This window comes from Narcine bancroftii, chromosome 1 (genome assembly GCF_036971445.1).
Source record: "Narcine bancroftii isolate sNarBan1 chromosome 1, sNarBan1.hap1, whole genome shotgun sequence".
Lineage (NCBI taxonomy): Eukaryota > Metazoa > Chordata > Chondrichthyes > Torpediniformes > Narcinidae > Narcine > Narcine bancroftii.
The window spans coordinates 260,497,594-260,515,695 of NC_091469.1; the positions used below are offsets into that span (position 1 = coordinate 260,497,594).

The 18,102-nt window shown below is 44.5% G+C and overlaps 1 protein-coding gene and 1 long non-coding RNA gene across 5 annotated transcripts in view; one reads left to right on the forward strand and one right to left on the reverse strand.

Moving 5' to 3' along the window:
* The window catches only part of LOC138742330 (potassium voltage-gated channel subfamily KQT member 1), an 844,658-nt gene that overhangs the window by 670,130 nt on the left and 156,426 nt on the right, over positions 1 to 18,102 (reverse strand). The gene's annotated exons all lie outside the window — the stretch shown is intronic.
* LOC138751336 (uncharacterized) lies at positions 7,810 to 10,619 on the forward strand. The gene is made up of 2 exons (XR_011349832.1): positions 7,810 to 7,896; positions 10,122 to 10,619. It is a non-coding gene; the product is annotated as an uncharacterized lncRNA (long non-coding RNA).

An 18,102-nucleotide genomic window follows, 5' to 3' on the forward strand; every position in this document is an offset into this window, starting at 1 on the left:
GTGGAGCCTCCACGTTGATGCAATCACAAAGACGTCTCACTAGCAGCTATACTTTGTGAAATGTCTGAAGAGATTTGGTTTGTCACTGAAGACTCTTGTAAACTTCTACATTTGTACCATGGTGAGCATTCTTGCTGGTTGCATCACTGTCTAGTATGGAGGCGTCAACTCTCAGGACAAGAATAAACTCCAGAGGGTCGTTAACTCAACATCACAGGCACCAGACTTAACTCCTTAAAGGGCATCTACATGAGATGGTGTCTTAAAAAGGAGTCTCTATCCTCAAAGACCCCCCCCACCACCCCCACACCCAACCCAGGCCATGCCCTCTTCACTCTGCTACCACCAGGAAAAAAGGTACAGGAGCCTAAAGGCGAGCACTCAAAGGCACAAGGACAGGTTCTTCCCTGCTGCCATCAGATTCCTGAATAATCAATGAATTTACACAGCCTTACTTTTCGTGCACTATTATTTTTAAATAATGTTGTAAGATGGTTATAATATGAATGTTTGCACTGTGACGCTACTGTAAAACAACGAATTTCATGACTTGTTCATGACATTAAATTCTGATTCTGAATCTGGAGCAAATGTTGCCAAATCTCAGAATCCTGGGACCAATGGGGATCTCTATGATGCCAGTCCTATATTCAATTAAATCCAAGCAAGTGGAGGCTGCCAGTAAGGTCAGTGTTAAGTGCCTTAGCCTTGGCTGATGCCAAGAAGATCCTCCTTGAACTGCTAGAGTCTGTGCGATTAAACAGTCAAGGCCGGGTGGCGACTCTTCAGTGATATTGATGCCAATGGCTGCCTAATCCCCCAGGCCCAGGTTGCTCTCTTGTCTAAAAAGAGCAATATACAATGCAAAATGGTTGAAGACCCCTACCACCCTGCACACAGCATCTTTCAGCTGCTGCCATCAGGGAAGAGATACGGGGGTGTCAGAGCCAACACCACCAAGCTGAGGGACAGCTTCTTCCCACAGGCAGGGAGAACGCTGAACGACCAAAGGATCTGCTCACATTAACCATCTGCGACTCTCAAATTTAAAAAACAAAATTTATGTATATATTTATTTGTATATACGAATACTTGTCCTGCATGTATATTGTCTGTATGTGTGTTCTGAATGTTTTGCACTGAGGACTGGAGAACACTCTTTCATCAGGATGTGCAATCAGATGGCAATAAACTTGATTCTTGTCATTGGCTTGATTTCTGTCCTGATAACATCAGGTCACCAATGTCATTTGCTCTCTCCAGGCTCCCATTTTCTGATAAAGTCTCAGTAATGAGTTCCGACCTGAAATATTCACTGATCTTTTCTACCCGTGGATGTAGCCTGACCTAGTGAGTTTCTCCAGCAGCCCACGGTTCTCTCAAGGTTCCAGCATTTTCTGATGCTCACCAACCTCATATGTGGACGATTGGAGGAGGCTGGAGGAAATATTGAGTTTCTTCATTCACCCCGATGCTTGCTACTGACCAAGACTAGTTGAGGTTGTCCATTGTCATGAAGGTAACTGGTTTTAACTCACATCCTGATTGTAGCTGAGGAATTGGCACTACCAGAGCCAAGAGCATCGATGTACAATAAAACCCATGGCATCCAACATGTGTAGTAGATGCCGGAAAAGTGCATTTTCTGGTTGCTTGAGACTTATTCTTACAATGCCTAACTAATACACCTTCATTAAGAGTAATCAGTTTAAAAGGCAAAATTACTAAACTCTTTCTTTGGCTTGGCTTCGCGGACGAAGATTTATGGAGGGGGTAAAAAGTCCACGTCAGCTGCAGGCTCGTTTGTGGCTGACCAGTCCGATGCGGGACAGGCAGACACGATTGCAGCGGTTGCAAGGGAAAATTGGTTGGTTGGGGTTGGGTGTTGGGTTTTTCCTCCTTTGCCTTTTGTCAGTGAGGTGGGCTCTGCGGTCTTCTTCAAAGGAGGCTGCTGCCCGCCAAACTGTGAGGCGCCAAGATGCACGGTTTGAGGCGTTATCAGCCCACTGGCGGTGGTCAATGTGGCAGGCACCAAGAGATTTCTTTAGGCAGTCCTTGTACCTTTTCTTTGGTGCACCTCTGTCACGGTGGCCAGTGGAGAGCTCGCCATATAATACGATCTTGGGAAGGCGATGGTCCTCCATTCTGGAGACGTGACCCATCCAGCGCAGCTGGATCTTCAGCAGCGTGGACTCGATGCTGTCGACCTCTGCCATCTCGAGTACCTCGACGTTAGGGGTGTGAGCGCTCCAATGGATGTTGAGGATGGAGCGGAGACAACGCTGGTGGAAGCGTTCTAGGAGCCGTAGGTGGTGCCGGTAGAGGACCCATGATTCGGAGCCGAACAGGAGTGTGGGTATGACAACGGCTCTGTATACGCTTATCTTTGTGAGGTTTTTCAGTTGGTTGTTTTTCCAGACTCTTTTGTGTAGTCTTCCAAAGGCGCTATTTGCCTTGGCGAGTCTGTTGTCTATCTCATTGTCGATCCTTGCATCTGATGAAATGGTGCAGCCGAGATAGGTAAACTGGTTGACCGTTTTGAGTTTTGTGTGCCCGATGGAGATGTGGGGGGGCTGGTAGTCATGGTGGGGAGCTGGCTGATGGAGGACCTCAGTTTTCTTCAGGCTGACTTCCAGGCCAAACATTTTGGCAGTTTCCGCAAAGCAGAAACAACCATCACTTGCATGAATATATAAACCTTAAATCATTTTACTTTATTCTCAGTCAGGTTTTAAAAACATTTAACGTCGCTGCATCTGCAGGTCCCTCCACCTCCACAGAGCTGCCCGAGAAATGAACAATAACATTATAGATAATTAATCCACCCTCCCCCCTCGACCGGAGTAAATCTTACTAAGCAGCGATAAGGAGACACTTTAAGAGAGTCACCCCAATCACGAGCAGTATCAACAAGTTCTTCATCCTGGGCGACGCCATCGCTGTTTCAAACAACTTTATTCAAAGAGCTGCTAAGAACAAAGCACGACCAAGGCCTTCTGCTGACTGAATATTTGCTCCCAACTTCACCAAAGATTTGTGTGTTAGGGAATATTTACTTTTACAATTTTAAACTTATGTTTTTTTTTAACCTATTATTTTATTCTTATTTGTTTTATTTTTTTCATTTATTGTCCTCTTTTTTTTGCCGGTGGCTTGAATTCCGTTTACCATGTTCCTTCAGTGGGAGTGTCACAAAGGGGGTTAAATGATTTAAACCAAACACTAAAAAAAGGGAGGGGTGAAACTGGCAGACCAGCAAGGGGCTCTGCAGCTGAAGGATACACATAGGCTGCTGGTAACTTGAGGTCAAAGGACTTACACCGACCGGGCTGTGGGTTGCTGGAAGAGAGAACCACATCTTGTAACCTGTATCCGAGAGAATTCTGAGGGCAAGGAGGGCTCCCGATGGGCCCTGGGTGCTGAAGGCCTGCCTCATCGTGTTGGAAGTTTGGATCTGGGCATGGGTGGCATGGGTTGAACTGAACGAGAGTTTTGTGCAGTATCAGAGGCTGCGGGACCACTGGAGGCGAAACCATGGATGCTTGGTGACACATTTTGATTCTCTTACGACAGATTAAAGGCAATTTTGTGTAATATTACATTTCTGTTTTATTACATGACAATAAATAGTATCTGAATCTGCCTGATTTCAATCCATTCCGTGGGTCTCATTGGTAAGGCAGCCAGGTGGCATCTGAACTTGGACACATCATGCTTAGTTTTAAGATCCCCAGTGAGTTGTTTGAGAGGCTTTTAAACTGGACACAGCCCCACAATATCTCCGGGCAGAAGAACTCCACGACTGCAGTTCTTCCTCACAAAGCCTTTGATTGGCTGCTCCGAGCTTCAGAAGCATCCTTTAGGATATATTCCTGCAGCCTGGAATATGTCAAGCAGCACTACTCCCAAATGCACATCTCGTTGTACTGGAAGATCAACAAGCTGCGTTCTTAGCCCCCTGCTCTACTCACTTTACGCCTACAACTGTGTAACTCAGCACGACAACAACACCACCTACAAATTTGCCGACGATACCACGGGTTGTATAAAGCAAGGCAAAGAGTCAGAATATAGAAGGGAGACTGAAAATTTGGCTGAATGATGCACCAACAACAACCTTGCACTCAGCATCATCAAAACCAAGGAGCCGATTGCTGAGTTCAGGAAGGGAAACCAGGTGTTTATGATCCAGTGATTATTGGGGGAATCAGATGTGGAGAGGGAGAGCAAATTTAAGTTCTTGGGAGTCACCATCTCGGAGAATCTCTCCTGGAGCTAACACACTAATGGCATCATGAAGAAAGCACGTCAGTTCCTCTACTTCCTCAGTCTTTGTCTTTGGCTTGGCTTCGCGGACGAAGATTTATGGAGGGGGTAAAAAGTCCACGTCAGCTGCAGGCTCGTTTGTGGCTGACAAGTCCGATGCGGGACAGGCAGACACGATTGCAGCGGTTGCAAGGGAAAATTGGTTGGTTGGGGTTGGGTGTTGGGTTTTTCCTCCTTTGCCTTTTGTCAGTGAGGTGGGCTCTGCGGTCTTCTTCAAAGGAGGTTGCTGCCCGCCAAACTGTGAGGCGCCAAGATGCACGGTTTGAGGCGTTATCAGCCCACTGGCGGTGGTCAATGTGGCAGGCACCAAGAGATTTCTTTAGGCAGTCCTTGTACCTTTTCTTTGGTGCACCTCTGTCACGGTGGCCAGTGGAGAGCTCGCCATATAACACGATCTTGGGAAGGCGATGGTCCTCCATTCTGGAGACGTGACCCATCGAGCGCAGCTGGATCTTCAGCAGCGTGGACTCGATGCTGTTGACCTCTGCCATCTCGAGTACTTCGACGTTAGGGGTGTAAACGCTCCAATGGATGTTGAGGATGGAGCGGAGACAACTCAGTAGTTTGCAGAGATTTGGCATGACACCAGAAACCCCGGCAAATCTCTACAGATGTGTCGTGAAAAGTGTGGTGACCGGCTGCATCAGGGTCTGGTGTGGGGAAACTAATACCACTGAGTGTAAAGCACTCCAAAGGGTAGTGGACACAGCCCAGCACAACACAGGAAATACCTTCCCCACTATTGAGAACATCTACAGGGAACGCTGCCGTCAAAGAGCAGCAGCAACCGTGAAGGATCCACACCACCCAGTACTCACTCTGTTCTCGCAGCTACCATCAGGAAAGAGGTCTCAGTGCCACAAGACTCACACCACCAGGTTCAGGAACAGCTGCTACCCCTCCACCATCAAACTCCTCAACGACAAACTCAATCAGAGACTCATTTAAGGACTCTTACTTGTGCATTTTATTGATTTTTTAAAAGAATTCTCACCATATTGCACAGTTTATTTGCATTTGTTATCTGCTTAGTTATTTATTTGTTTACATGTATATGTTACGTACAGTTTGTTTTGCACTACTACTACTTCCAGGCAAACCTCCAAGCAAAGCTCGAGGATGCAAACTGCCTCACGGACACGTCTCCTGAAACCCTCTGGGATCAGCTGAAAACGGCAATACTGCAATCCACTGAAGAGGTACTGGGGTTCTCGTCCAGGAAAAACAAGGACTGGCTTGACGAAAACAACCAGGAAATCCAGGAGCTGCTGACAAAGAAGCGATCTGCCCACCAGGCTCACCTTGCAAAGCCTTCCTGGCCAGAGAAAAAACGAGCCTTCCGTCTCGCATGCAGCCGTCTTCAGCGCAAACTCTGGGAGATCCAAAATGAGTGGTGGACTAGCCTCGCCAAACGAACCCAGCTTAGCGCCGACATTGGAGACTTCAGGGGTTTTAATGAGACACTAAAGGCGGTGTACGGCCCCTCACCCCAAGTCCAAAGCCCTCTGCGCAGCTCAGACAGCGAAGTCCTCCTCAGCGACAAGATCTCCATCCTCAATCGATGGTCAGAACACTTCCAATCTCTTTTCAGTGCCAACCCCTCAGTCCAAGAATCCGCCCTGCTCCAGCTCCCTCAACAACCCTTGAGTCTAGAGCTGGATGAGGTCCTTACCCGGGAAGAGACATATAAGGCAATTGAACAACTGAAAAATGGCAAAGCAGCAGGTATGGATGGAATCCCCCCCCAGAGGTCTGGAAGGCTGGCGGCAAAGCTCTGCAGACCAAACTGCATGAGTTTTTCATGCTCTGCTGGGACCAAGGAAAGCTGCCTCAGGACCTTCGTGATGCCATCATCATCACCTTGTACAAAAACAAAGGCGAAAAATCAGACTGCTCAAACTATAGGGGAATCACACTGCTCTCCATTGCAGGCAAAATCTTGGCTAGGATTCTCCTTAATAGACTAATACCTAGTGTCGCCGAAAATGTCCTCCCAGAATCACAGTGTGGCTTTCGCGCAAACAGAGGAACTACTGACATGGTCTTTGCCCTCAGACAGCTCCAAGAAAAGTGCAGAGAACAAAACAAAGGACTCTACATCACCTTTGTTGACCTCACCAAAGCCTTTGACACCGTGAGCAGGAAAGGGCTTTGGCAAATACTAGAGTGCCTTGGATGCCCCCCAAAGTTCCTCAACATGGTTATCCAACTGCACAAAAACCAACAAGGTCGGGTCAGATACAGCAATGAGCTCTCCGAACCCTTCTCCATTAATAATGGTGTGAAGCAAGGCTATGTCCTTGCACAAACCCTCTTTACTATCTTCTTCAGCATGATGCTGAAACAAGCCATGAAAGACCTCAACAATGAAGACGCTGTTTACATTCGGTACCGCACGGATGGCAGTCTCTTCAATCTGAGGCACCTGCAAGCTCACACCAAGACACAAGAGCAACTTGTCCGTGAACTACTCTTTGCAGACGATGCTGCTTTAGTTGCCCATTCAGAGCCAGCTCTCCAGTGGGCTGATATTGCCTCAAACCGTGCATCTTGGCGCCTCACAGTTCGGCGGGCAGCAACCTCCTTTGAAGAAGACCGCAGAGCCCACCTCACTGACAAAAGACAAAGGAGGAAAAACCCAACACCCAACCCCAATCCACCAAATTTCCCTTGCAACCGCTGCAACCGTGCCTGCCTGTCCCGCATTGGACTTGTCAGTCACCGACGAGCCTGCAGCAGACGTGGACATACCCTTCCATAAATCTTCATCCGCGAAGCCAAGCCAAAGAAAAGAAAAAGACTACTAAGTGGTAATTCTGCCTTTCCCACCAGAGAAAAGAATCTCAGGGCTGTATGCGATATCATGTTTGTTCTCTAACAATAAATCTGAAAACTGAAGTTTATGGCAGCTCAATGAGGGTCTTTCACCAAGTTGATGATTTTCTAGCGGTACTTGATGCTGGTCTTTGTGTACCTCCCTGGAAAAGCCCGCAGACCAGAGTCACTCCTCTGTTATGCAGCTGCTTGGGTTGAACCTCAACGAGGATCCTTTCACAAAGAGGTGGGTCATTGCCTCCTGTGTTGTGGGTGAGAAGACTCTGACTGTGTAGCATGGACCTGATGGTCAGAGGCCCTCTCTCTCTCTGCCAGCCAAGTATATTGTTACCATTCAACCACTGATTTTAACAAGCCGAAAATGTAAATGAAAGACAATACAGAGAATCAGCTGTGTTCATGTGACACCAATCACATTACATATACATTGTGCAATTTAAACAGGGCCTGGAGGGCAATCTGATCTCCTTCCGCCATCCACTTCCCAAAAGATAAGAGTAATTGGGGAAGGAAACAGAAGGGCAGTGACTGCCGTGAGATTAGGCTGATCAAACTGAATGTCCGGACCACAATGCATTTTGGAAATGGCAGCAGGACATGCACTGGGTTGCTCGGCTTGGCGGGGACTCAGCCATTCACATAAAATAAAATCAATCAGTCCAACATTAACACAGAACCTCACCACTCAGGAGGAGACCATTTAACCCAGAGCGTTTGCGACAGTTTAATGAAATAGTAAGTTAAATTTACATAGCCTTTCTTTTTTTTTAATATATTTAGGATTTCTAACATCCCTTTCTGAATATCTTAAGGGCAATGGATTCCCACTCCTTTGCTGTTTTGCCATAACACTGCAAATGATTTCTGAGTTAGTGAAACACTCTTTCTAACAGTCCTACCCCTTGATAATTACTCAAGATGTAAACAAAATATATTTTTGATCTTTTAGAGTGAAACAAGAAATTCTGCAGGCACTGTGACTGTAGTGGAGAAACTGAGCAGGACCCGCAGTGTCCATAGGAGGGAAAGAAATATAACCAACGTTTCGGGCCTGGGCCATCTGCAGGTCCTGCTCAGTTTCTCCAGCACTTTTGTATATTAATTTTATCTTTTTCTTTTGCCAATTATCTGAAATCTGTGTCCCTGGGTTATCGGCTCTTTCACCAGTATAAACAGTTTATTTTTTTATGAGCCATCTCCACTTGGAATGATGGTTACACTCTAGCAACGTCCCTTTCACAAGGTTTGTCTTCATTCTGGAAAGGATGGGATGGACTTCCTCATAGCACAGGGAAGGGCTTATACTCACCTCTCTCCACTGCTAACATTGGCAATCATTTTCACACTAGATCTAATTTTCAATTCCATTATGGTGATTTGAAAAATTGGAATTAGATGAGACCTTCTTATGATGATGAGATGAAAATAATTTTTTTCTATAGGCATATAATTCAAAGATTCAATTTTCAATATCTAACAGGATTAAAATCCTCGGTATACAGGCATACAAATAGCAAATTACTTCCTCAACAGGTGTGTGTGTGCGCGCGCGCGCGCGAGTGCATGTGGGCGTGTGGGTGGATGATGGAAGGAGAGAGTGTGAAAGTGAGTCTGAGAGAGAAATAGGGAAAAGAAAGAGAAGACGAGTTGAGAATTTGAATTCACTTTTGAATAATATAATATTTAGGGGCATCACGTGATGTGGTAGAAACAGGAAGCAGGAACCCAACCCTCCCGGGAATTTGATTAAAAAGAGTTATATAAACTAAGTTTCAAAATAACTTTTAAACTTTTTCTGTAAGAAAAATAATATTTAAATGCTTTAAGAATGTCACCAGAGATTTTAAAGATGTTGCAGGAATCTTTGGAGTCCAGCAAACAAAGGTAGAAGGCCAGGGACAGAGGCCTCTTGCAGAATGGAAGCCTGGGGCTGGAGTGTGATCTGCCCCCCCCCCCCCCCCATTGTGAATGGTTCACCCATTGGGACAGCCAGAGGCAGTAGAGTCAAGGACGAAGAGGATTGTTCTGCACATGCGCAAAACAGAAGAGCCCTCAATGGCAATTGGCATAACTAGTGCCTTTCTCAGCCCTGGCAAATAGCAGCTGCTACAACATGACTGAGAGGAGGAGAAGAATGAGGCATAATGGACACAGACAGCTATAGTGATGACATTAAAGACCAAGTAATATCTGCTAAAAGGTAAATAGCCAACAGAATTAAAAAAAAGAGCAGTGCACACTTGATGATTTAATGAAAGAATTGAAGAACCCAAACAAGCGAATGAAAAAATATGATACTGTTGTGAAAAATTTGCAAGTTTCTATGGGTAAAATGGATGAAAGAGTCAAGACTGTAGAAGAAGTGGAAGATGTAAAGGGAAGGTTGGGAAAAGTAGAAATTGATACGGACACGTGGGCTGTTGAGAAGGACAAAATGTGGGAAAAGATGGATGCACTGGAACATTTTAGCAGGAGAAACAACATTAAAATTGTTGGACTCAAGGAAGGCACTGAAGGTCAAGATCCTATTCATTTTTTTTCCAAAAATGGATACATAAAGTCCTGGGAGAGGACAAGGTTGGACAGAATATTGAAATTGAAAGGGCACCTAGAGCCTTTATACCGCGACCATCATTAGATCAAAAGTCATGTTCTATACTGATTAAGTTCTTAAGACATCAGGATAGAGAAAAGATATTGAATGCAGCGGGGGAAGGAGCAAAAGATAGAGGTGGCCCACTTGAGTTTAGAGGAAGAAGCGTGTTGTTTTCTCTGGATAGAAGTGCGACATTATTGAAATGAAGCCAGGAGTTTGAACTCATTTTTGAATGCTATTTAGAAAGCCTTCCAGTGACATTATCAACAGTGGGCTGAGGTGGTAGCAGAGACGTTATTATTCTGATTGGGTGGAGTGCCCAACTGCACAATAATCAGCTGCTTCTTTTCATGCCCCATTTCAGGAAAACTAATGGAGGAGCTTTAGATCTGAAGCATCCCTGCGACTCTCATCCAGAACTGGATGCGTCCACCTCACCCAAAGGCCTGCAGGAAGCTGCCGTTCAGTCTCTCACATTCATACTGGCTGAAATTAATGAGCTTTTGAGAAGAGCTTTAATTTCAAGGTCTACAATATTATTGTTTATCCTATTCAACACAGTAGAAGGCACTTCCTGCCCATGAAATGAGTGCCGGCCCATCACACTCAATTAATCTACCAACCCCATACATTTTGAAATGTGTACATGGTTTCCAGCTTGTGAGAGTACAGATTCTATCACCAATGTGTATATGTACAGATGGTCATGTAGGATGACTGTGATTGGCTGAGAGCGTAGCCACACCTACTGGCAGGTCTTAAAGGGTTGCTCCTAGCCAGACCAGGTCATTCTGGACTGGTCGACCTACATGTGATATGCTCCAGTCTTTTAGTTAATAAAAGCCCAGGTTTGGATCAACAAGTCTTTGGTTCTTTCAACGTGCTCTACACAGCTCCAGCACCTAGATAGTGAGTTCCAGACCACATTACTCTTCAGGCAAATGAAAATCTCAATGACCCTCTCAGTATACAACCTGTGTTTTTAGGTAGTGACCCATCCATTTAGGGAAATAGCTCCTACCTGTACATCCTATTTCAGCCTCCCATAATTCTGCACATTTCAATTGCATTGGCCCTGTTCTAAAGTAAATAATCTCTGCCTAGCTAACTTTTCCAAATAATTAATTGACTTTAGTACGAGAAATTTCATCAAATCTAATCTGTATCCTCCCCTGTGCTTTCACATCCTCCCTGCATTGTGGTGGTCAGAATTGTACACAGAATTCTAGTTGGAGCCAACCAGTGTATACAGGTTCTGTGCCCTTACGTTCTTTGCTTCAACTGGCAAAGGCAAGTGTTCCATACACCTTTTCAACCACACCACCAACCTTCTGGATCTTGCTCTGACTCTGTAATTCTCAATAAACTGTAATTTCCCATAAATTCCCTTGCCTCACTGGCCTTCTGCTTAAATTTCACATGCTAAATCTTACCAATTTGACATGTTCATTGGATTCTTTTGCATTCCATTTTCTTCTACACTTTGATCACACTGTCAATTTCTGAATCCTTTCCAAATTTCCAAAACAAGCTGCTTACATTTTAGTCTAAGCCATTGATGTACTGTGTGTGTATGTTTTTTATATATAAATAATAAATTCATTCAGGTGCCTTGCCATTTAGTGTGGGCGATCATGTCTCTCCATCCATCATGATCTCTGACCTTCTGAATTGTAGTGTTGCCTCTTCTCTTTTGGTGAACACTCTGTCTTTGAGCTGAGACCGAAGTCAATGTTGAGTTCATGATTGTACAAGGGAAAAATACTTAAGTGGTATACAGTTGTAGTATCCATTCTGGATGGGTAATCAATACCATTGATCAGCAGATTCATCTGCCCAGCATTTTTAGTTTTACTTTTATAAATTCCAATTTGTAGAATCTGCTTGTAAAAATCATCCACCATCTGCAATCCATGGCTTCACGTGACCTTGATTGGGAGGCTACACAAGTACTATACCTTGCCCAAGAGTGACCTGTACGCCATCAGACGGAAAGAGCACCTTACACCTCCTTTTGTTGAGCAATTGTGCAGGACCGACAGCGTTATTACATATATATATATATTGTGGTGACTGGCTGACGACACAGGTGAACTGGCCCGTGGAGTTGCGGGCAAGTCTGCGGCAGACCTGACTGTGAGAGCTTTAGGTACGGGGCAACCCCACAGCCTTGCAGCTGAATTCATAAAGTTCCCAGGAGTCGCAAGCATCATTGGGTTCTGAGGGATTTAAATGTGTGCATGAGTTCTATTAAAGTCAGTTAATTCAACTCACTTTCGACCGTGTATTTTTTTCACTCGCTGCATGCCTGGATGTGTGTGTGTGTGTGTGTGTGTGTGTGTGTGTGTGTGTGTGTGTGTGTGTGTAGCAAAAACAGTGTATGGAACTCCATTCCAACAGACTAAAATACACTTCAGGCATTATACTTTGCTTGCAACCACTGAGTTGATTTTGGATGCAATTTCACACTTACTCTCCAAATGTCAAGTGCTTTTATTTTTACGTCTGGTCAGCCATGTGGGACTTTGTCAAATGTCATGAAAATATCCATGCAGGCAACCAAAAACCTTCATTAACCATTTGTGTTACTTCCTTCAAAAATTCAATTGTTAGCATTTCCTCAGTACTGTTCTGGAATACCAATTCTGGTTATATGCTCAAATCTCTGGAGTGGAACTTGAAGATGTAACCTGCTGGTTTGCACAAATGGGCTACCATTGTGCCTCGGCTTGGAAGCCAAGTTTCAAAATGTTATACTGCAAGCTGGAAGCACAACAGTTTGCCCAAGGATTAACTATCCTATTTTTCCAAATCTGAGGACATGACTCCCTGTCAGTTGTACAATGTTTCCAATGAGACATAAAAGGTATCATCTGTTTTATCAGGTGAGTTTCAAAGCTCCTCAGGCTTCATGCAAAGTAGGCCATGGTAACCCTCCCAGACGTCCTGGGCAATATGAATAGAGTGGTGATTAGCATGATGCTATTTTTTTAAAAACTGGCCTGGGTTTGAATCCAGGAGATTGTACATTGTCCCTGTATCTACTTGGTGCACCGGTTTCATCTCACATTTCCAATAACTTATAGGATTTGTAGCTTAACTGGTATATTGGGATGGCACAGGTGCCTGGACCAGAAGGGCCTGAAACCATGCTGTATCTTAGAATTAAGAATTAAAATGAATATTTATTGCACAAACAACCTCCCCTCACATCATCACCAAAATGGATAATTTGCTCATTATTACGGTGCAGGCTACAGAAACTTGCTGTGTGTGAATTGCTTGTTATAGTCCCCTGTAAATCTACAGTGATTACACCACAGTTCATAATTTTATTGCTTGGTGCTTTTCAGCAGTTATAAAAGGTTCTAATATAAATGGGTGTCTTCATACATGAAGACAGAAAGCTCCTGATCTACCAGAGACCTACACCTTTGAAAGGCCATCTGGGAGGAAATATGAACAGGAAAAGATCGTGAATAACCAAATAGCAGTCCTGAATGTGGTTGTGGTCTATAGTGGTGTGAAATAGAGTCATACAGCACAGAAACAGGACCTTCCACCCAACTTTCCACTCTGAGGAATCAGAGAGTGAAATCAATCAAAATTCTAAAGATAGCAGAAGAGAATCAGAGCATAGGCATATGACCCGGGGGTGGTGGGGGTGGTGGGGGGGGTGGGGGGCATCTGCCCTCCCAAATTCGAACAAAACTGGGTACAGTTCAGGCAAAGCAACAACAAGAAGAAGAAAAAAATCAGACAGAGAAAATAAAAAGATAAACAAATTAACAATAACTGTTGTCCCGCTCCACTACATCCCGATCCTGGGCACCTTCACACCCAGTACGATGTGCATCTCACCTCCAACCCAGGAACTGGCTCATGGCTGTAGCAACGGCGCTCAGCATCAGCGTTCAGGCCCTGTGTTGTCAGCGCACATACTCCGGGGCTGGCCGTCCCGTGACAAGGAGGTCACCACCTAGACGCAGAACTGCTGCCCTCAGGCGGAATGACTTGCTGTGAGCTTCTCGCGTTTCTGCGTGATGATGTCAGAGGGTCTGTGTCGCATCACCCAGCATTGTTCCCACAGCAACAGGCCATCCCTCCCGGATGATGAAGCAGCCTGGGCCTGGGCATGGATGTGAGTCTCGCCTCGGACAGAGTGGGGTCAGAGTGGATGGGGATGGCCCTCCTGGGCCTGGTACCCACACAGACAGCCAGTTTGTGGAGGAGGCTGTGGCCTGTGTCTGGGCCTGGAGGTGAGATGCAAGGCGTCCAGGTGCAGTGCAGGCCCTGTGTAAAATTTTGGGCAAATCAACCAGATTTGCCCCTTAACCAGAGTCCCCATATGCCCACGAGAGCAAGAAGAGAGGAGAGACAATTTCTGTATCCTGATTATGTATGTCTATTTCCAAAATTCAAACTTCAACTTTGAGTCTAGCTAATAATTTCCTTGTAAACTTTTTAAAATACATTCTGAAGTTTGATGAGGGATGAGAGAGGATATAATGTTGTTAAAACAATTAGCATTTGCTGTATATTTATTTCTGCTCCCAGACTCTGATGTCCTCAAACAAATTAATCTTTGCAAAGTAAAAAGTGAATAACTAACTGCAAAATATTCCCAGGCTGTTTTACTTTGCTTCAATTGCATGTTCTATTTGGATTCTGATATTTAGCATTTAAAAACACTCTTTATCAGATTCTACATTCTTTAACTCAATTTGAAGCTAGAAAACTAGATGCAATTTACATTTTGCTCAATAATAATGCAGGAAGATTACACTAAACGCGCAGAACCTCTAGGGAGATGGCTTGTCTGCTTGCTGCCACTGTGCTGGCGACAGACCACAGCCCCTGAGGCAGAGGGAGCCCAGACAGACACAGATGGGGAATGGCTGGGAAGTGGCATTGAGGTGCAATGAAACCTGAGATATGACAACTCCTTCACCTGAACAAGACAAAAGGCAGGGTTTCGGCAAGAGCGAGACGGCAATCTTTTTTTTAAAAAATAGAATGTAGGTCCTGTGAAAGTAGTCTGCTTCCTGATTTTTATTTTCTCTTTTGGGTGAGATTTTAAACAAAAGGTCTCATCTGTCCTGTCAAGTAAAGGATTTCATGACACTGTTCAAAGAAAAGCAGGGGAATTCTACCTGGCATCCTGACCAGCATTTATTCTTCAACTTACATCATTTATTCTTTGCTACTTCACTGTTTGTGGAAACTTACTGTGCATTAAACCCATCGGGCATTGCCCACATCAGAAGAACATCAAACTCTTTTTGCTTCAAAGTTCTCAGAACTTTCTGAGCTCGTGAAAGGCACACTGTAAAATCGTTCTTCTAACTGCCACCAACAATTAGATGAGGATTTAAGCAAGAGGGCAACATTAAATCCAATGATTTATGAATCTCAAAAAAAACCCATAAAACCATAGAAAAGCAAGGTTTGTTTGAGGTAGTGTGAGATAATGATGATTGCCCTAAACAAGACACCGAACTAATTGCTGGTGGCATGGCTCGTGGAATTCCCTAATTGCAGGAAAGATCGAGCTGTTCATGTTTCATATGTCAGCTCATACCTATGACTAGGCATTTGCATTTGGAACAGAATGGTGAAAGACTTCAGCTTTAGTATAATGAAATAACAACTGATGTTTCAAGTCAAGTTCATTGTCGTCTAATTGCACAAGTACAGCCTGACGTAACCGCGCTCTCCGGTCGGTCCTCAGTGCAAAACATGCAGTCACAGAGATAACACACATACAGACAAACAATACATATGTAGGGCAAGTCTTCATATAGACAAATAAATAAATATTGTTCTCTGAAGATGAGAGTTTCAATGGTTGAGGTGAGAGTCCCTTTGGTTATTCAGCATTGTCAGGGCCCGTGACAAGAAGCTGTTCCTCAGCCTGATGTTGCTAGCTGATACTCCTGTATACCTTTCCTGACGGGAGCAGTTGAAAGATGCTGTGTGCTGGGTGGAAGTGGTCCTCAATGATTTTGTGTGCCTTCTTCAGATAATGATCCCGGTCGATCACATCGATGGGGGGGTGTGGGGGGGGAGGTGGGGTGGAAGGGAGGCTCCAGTGATCTTCTCTGCTGCTCTTATGGTCCGGTGGATTGACCTCTGATCCATTTCTCCGCAGCAACTGCGCCACACTGTGATGTAGCTCTCGAAAGAGCTTTTGTAGAAGATTGACATAACACTGACCAGTAGCCTTAAACCCTCAGGTAAGATTAGATGTAATCCTGAGATCACTGCTTAACCTGGGACATTTTACACTTGGGGGATAAAGTGAAGGCACACCTGATGTAGAACATAGAATAGTACAGCCAGGAACAGCCCGCAATGTCCACTCTGAACATGACGTTCAGATTAAATTAAATCTCTTCAGCTTGCCCATGATCTGTACCTCTCCATTCCTTGCAGTATTTATATGTCTATCTAACGACCGCTAACTGTCGTAGGTGCTTCCTCCACTACCCCTGGTAGCCAGTCCCCTGCACCTACCACTCTTTGTACAAGAAAAACTTGCTCTGCACATCTCCTTTAAGCTTTTCCACTCTCACCTTAAATGCCCGACCTCCCGTATTTTCTCATTTTACCCCAGGACAAAAATTCTGACTGTTCTTCCTAGTTACGCCCTTCATAAATTATAAACTTCTATCAGGCCTCCCCTCAGCCTCTGATGCTCCAGAGAAAACCATCCTAGATTGACCAACCTCTCCATATGACAAAAGGGCTCAAGGGCCGGTTTCCTTGGCTTTAAAATCTGAGCCAGGCTCTTTGGCCCAACTTGTCTGTGCCAACCAAGTTGTCTACTAAAGCTTGTCACATTTGTAACATGGAAGTGCATGTTAGTAAAGTGTATGTTTCTTAGTATCGTGTGCATGAATGTGAAGGGGGGTATAGGTCAAGCAAAAGGAGATGTAAAGTGCTCCTTCCATCCGACAGCCTACAGGTCACCCTAGGGCAAGGCATAGGAACTGTTCAGCCTCCCAATCAGGGTAATGTGAAGCCGTGGATTGCAGATGGTGGATGTTTTTTACAAGCAGACTCTACAAATTGGAATTTATGATTGTGAAACTAAAAACGCTGGGCAGATGAACCTGCTGATCGATGGCCAGGGTTGCCTGTCCAGTGTGGACACTGCGACTGAAGAAGGCCATGGGAAACCACTTCAGTATTTTTCCATTGTCCAATCATGAGCCCAACATTGACCGGTCTCAGCTCAAAGATAGACCCTCCACCGAAGGAGAAGAGGGGAGGCAACAACTACAGTTCGGAGGGTCAGAGACATGATCGCCCACGCCGAACGGCAAGGCACCTGAATGATTTAAGAAATTATAAATGAGCATTTGAGACAGTCCAAGAGACATTCACAAAAGTAACTCCTGGAATGAAAGGATTACCCTCATACATACGGCAAAAGAATTTAGTTCTATATTGTTTGGACTTTGGAAGAATGATGGGCGATCTTATTAAACAACAAAAAAATTCATTTAAGAATTCTTACTTTGAACATTATTTATTATTTATTTTTTTACTGTAGTTTGTTGGCACTACCTTCTTGTTTACATTTTCCCTCTTTCGTACACGTATCTTTTCTTGAGGACAGTTTTTTCCACACTGATAAGAAGAAATATTGCCTGGCCTTTAGGAAAAAAAGAATCTCGGGGTTATCCGTGATGTAATGCAAACTGTATACACTGACAACAAATTTGAAATTTGAATTTTGAAACTGAGAAGATTTCTTGTCAACATGACAGGTTCGATCTCATAATGTTTTCACCAGTGAGGAATCTTGAATGATTAGATAAGGCTACAAGGCTAGGGGATAGTTATATAAAACTGATGGAGGTGCATTGGACCACCTTCCTCCAGAGGTTGGTGAACCTCAAGTCTCTAACCCAGAGAGTTGCAGAGGCAAGATCTTTGGAAGGAGGAAACAAGGCCAAAAAGAAAAAACGGACATTTTTTGAAAGATAAACGATTTGAAGGCCAGCAGGTACAGGCACAGAAGAGATCAGCCACGATTGAACTTGAATGGCAGGGTTGGAAAAAAGGGCCAAGTGGTCAGCTCCCTCCCCTATTTTGCAAGGTCAGGTACCTGGCATCAGCTATGCAAAGGAACATAGAAGAACTTGCTATTTTGAGTTGGACAATGAAATATTAGCCAGTTCCCAAAGACCTGGTTTCACTGTGTGTAGTGGAAGAAAATAATGGATGAAAATCAGTTTTGGCAATATTTGTTTCCTTTTCTTCTGAAGGCACTGATCCCTGGTAATGTGGAGTTCAGGGGAGAGTGATCCTCTTGACAGTGACAATTCCACTAGTAA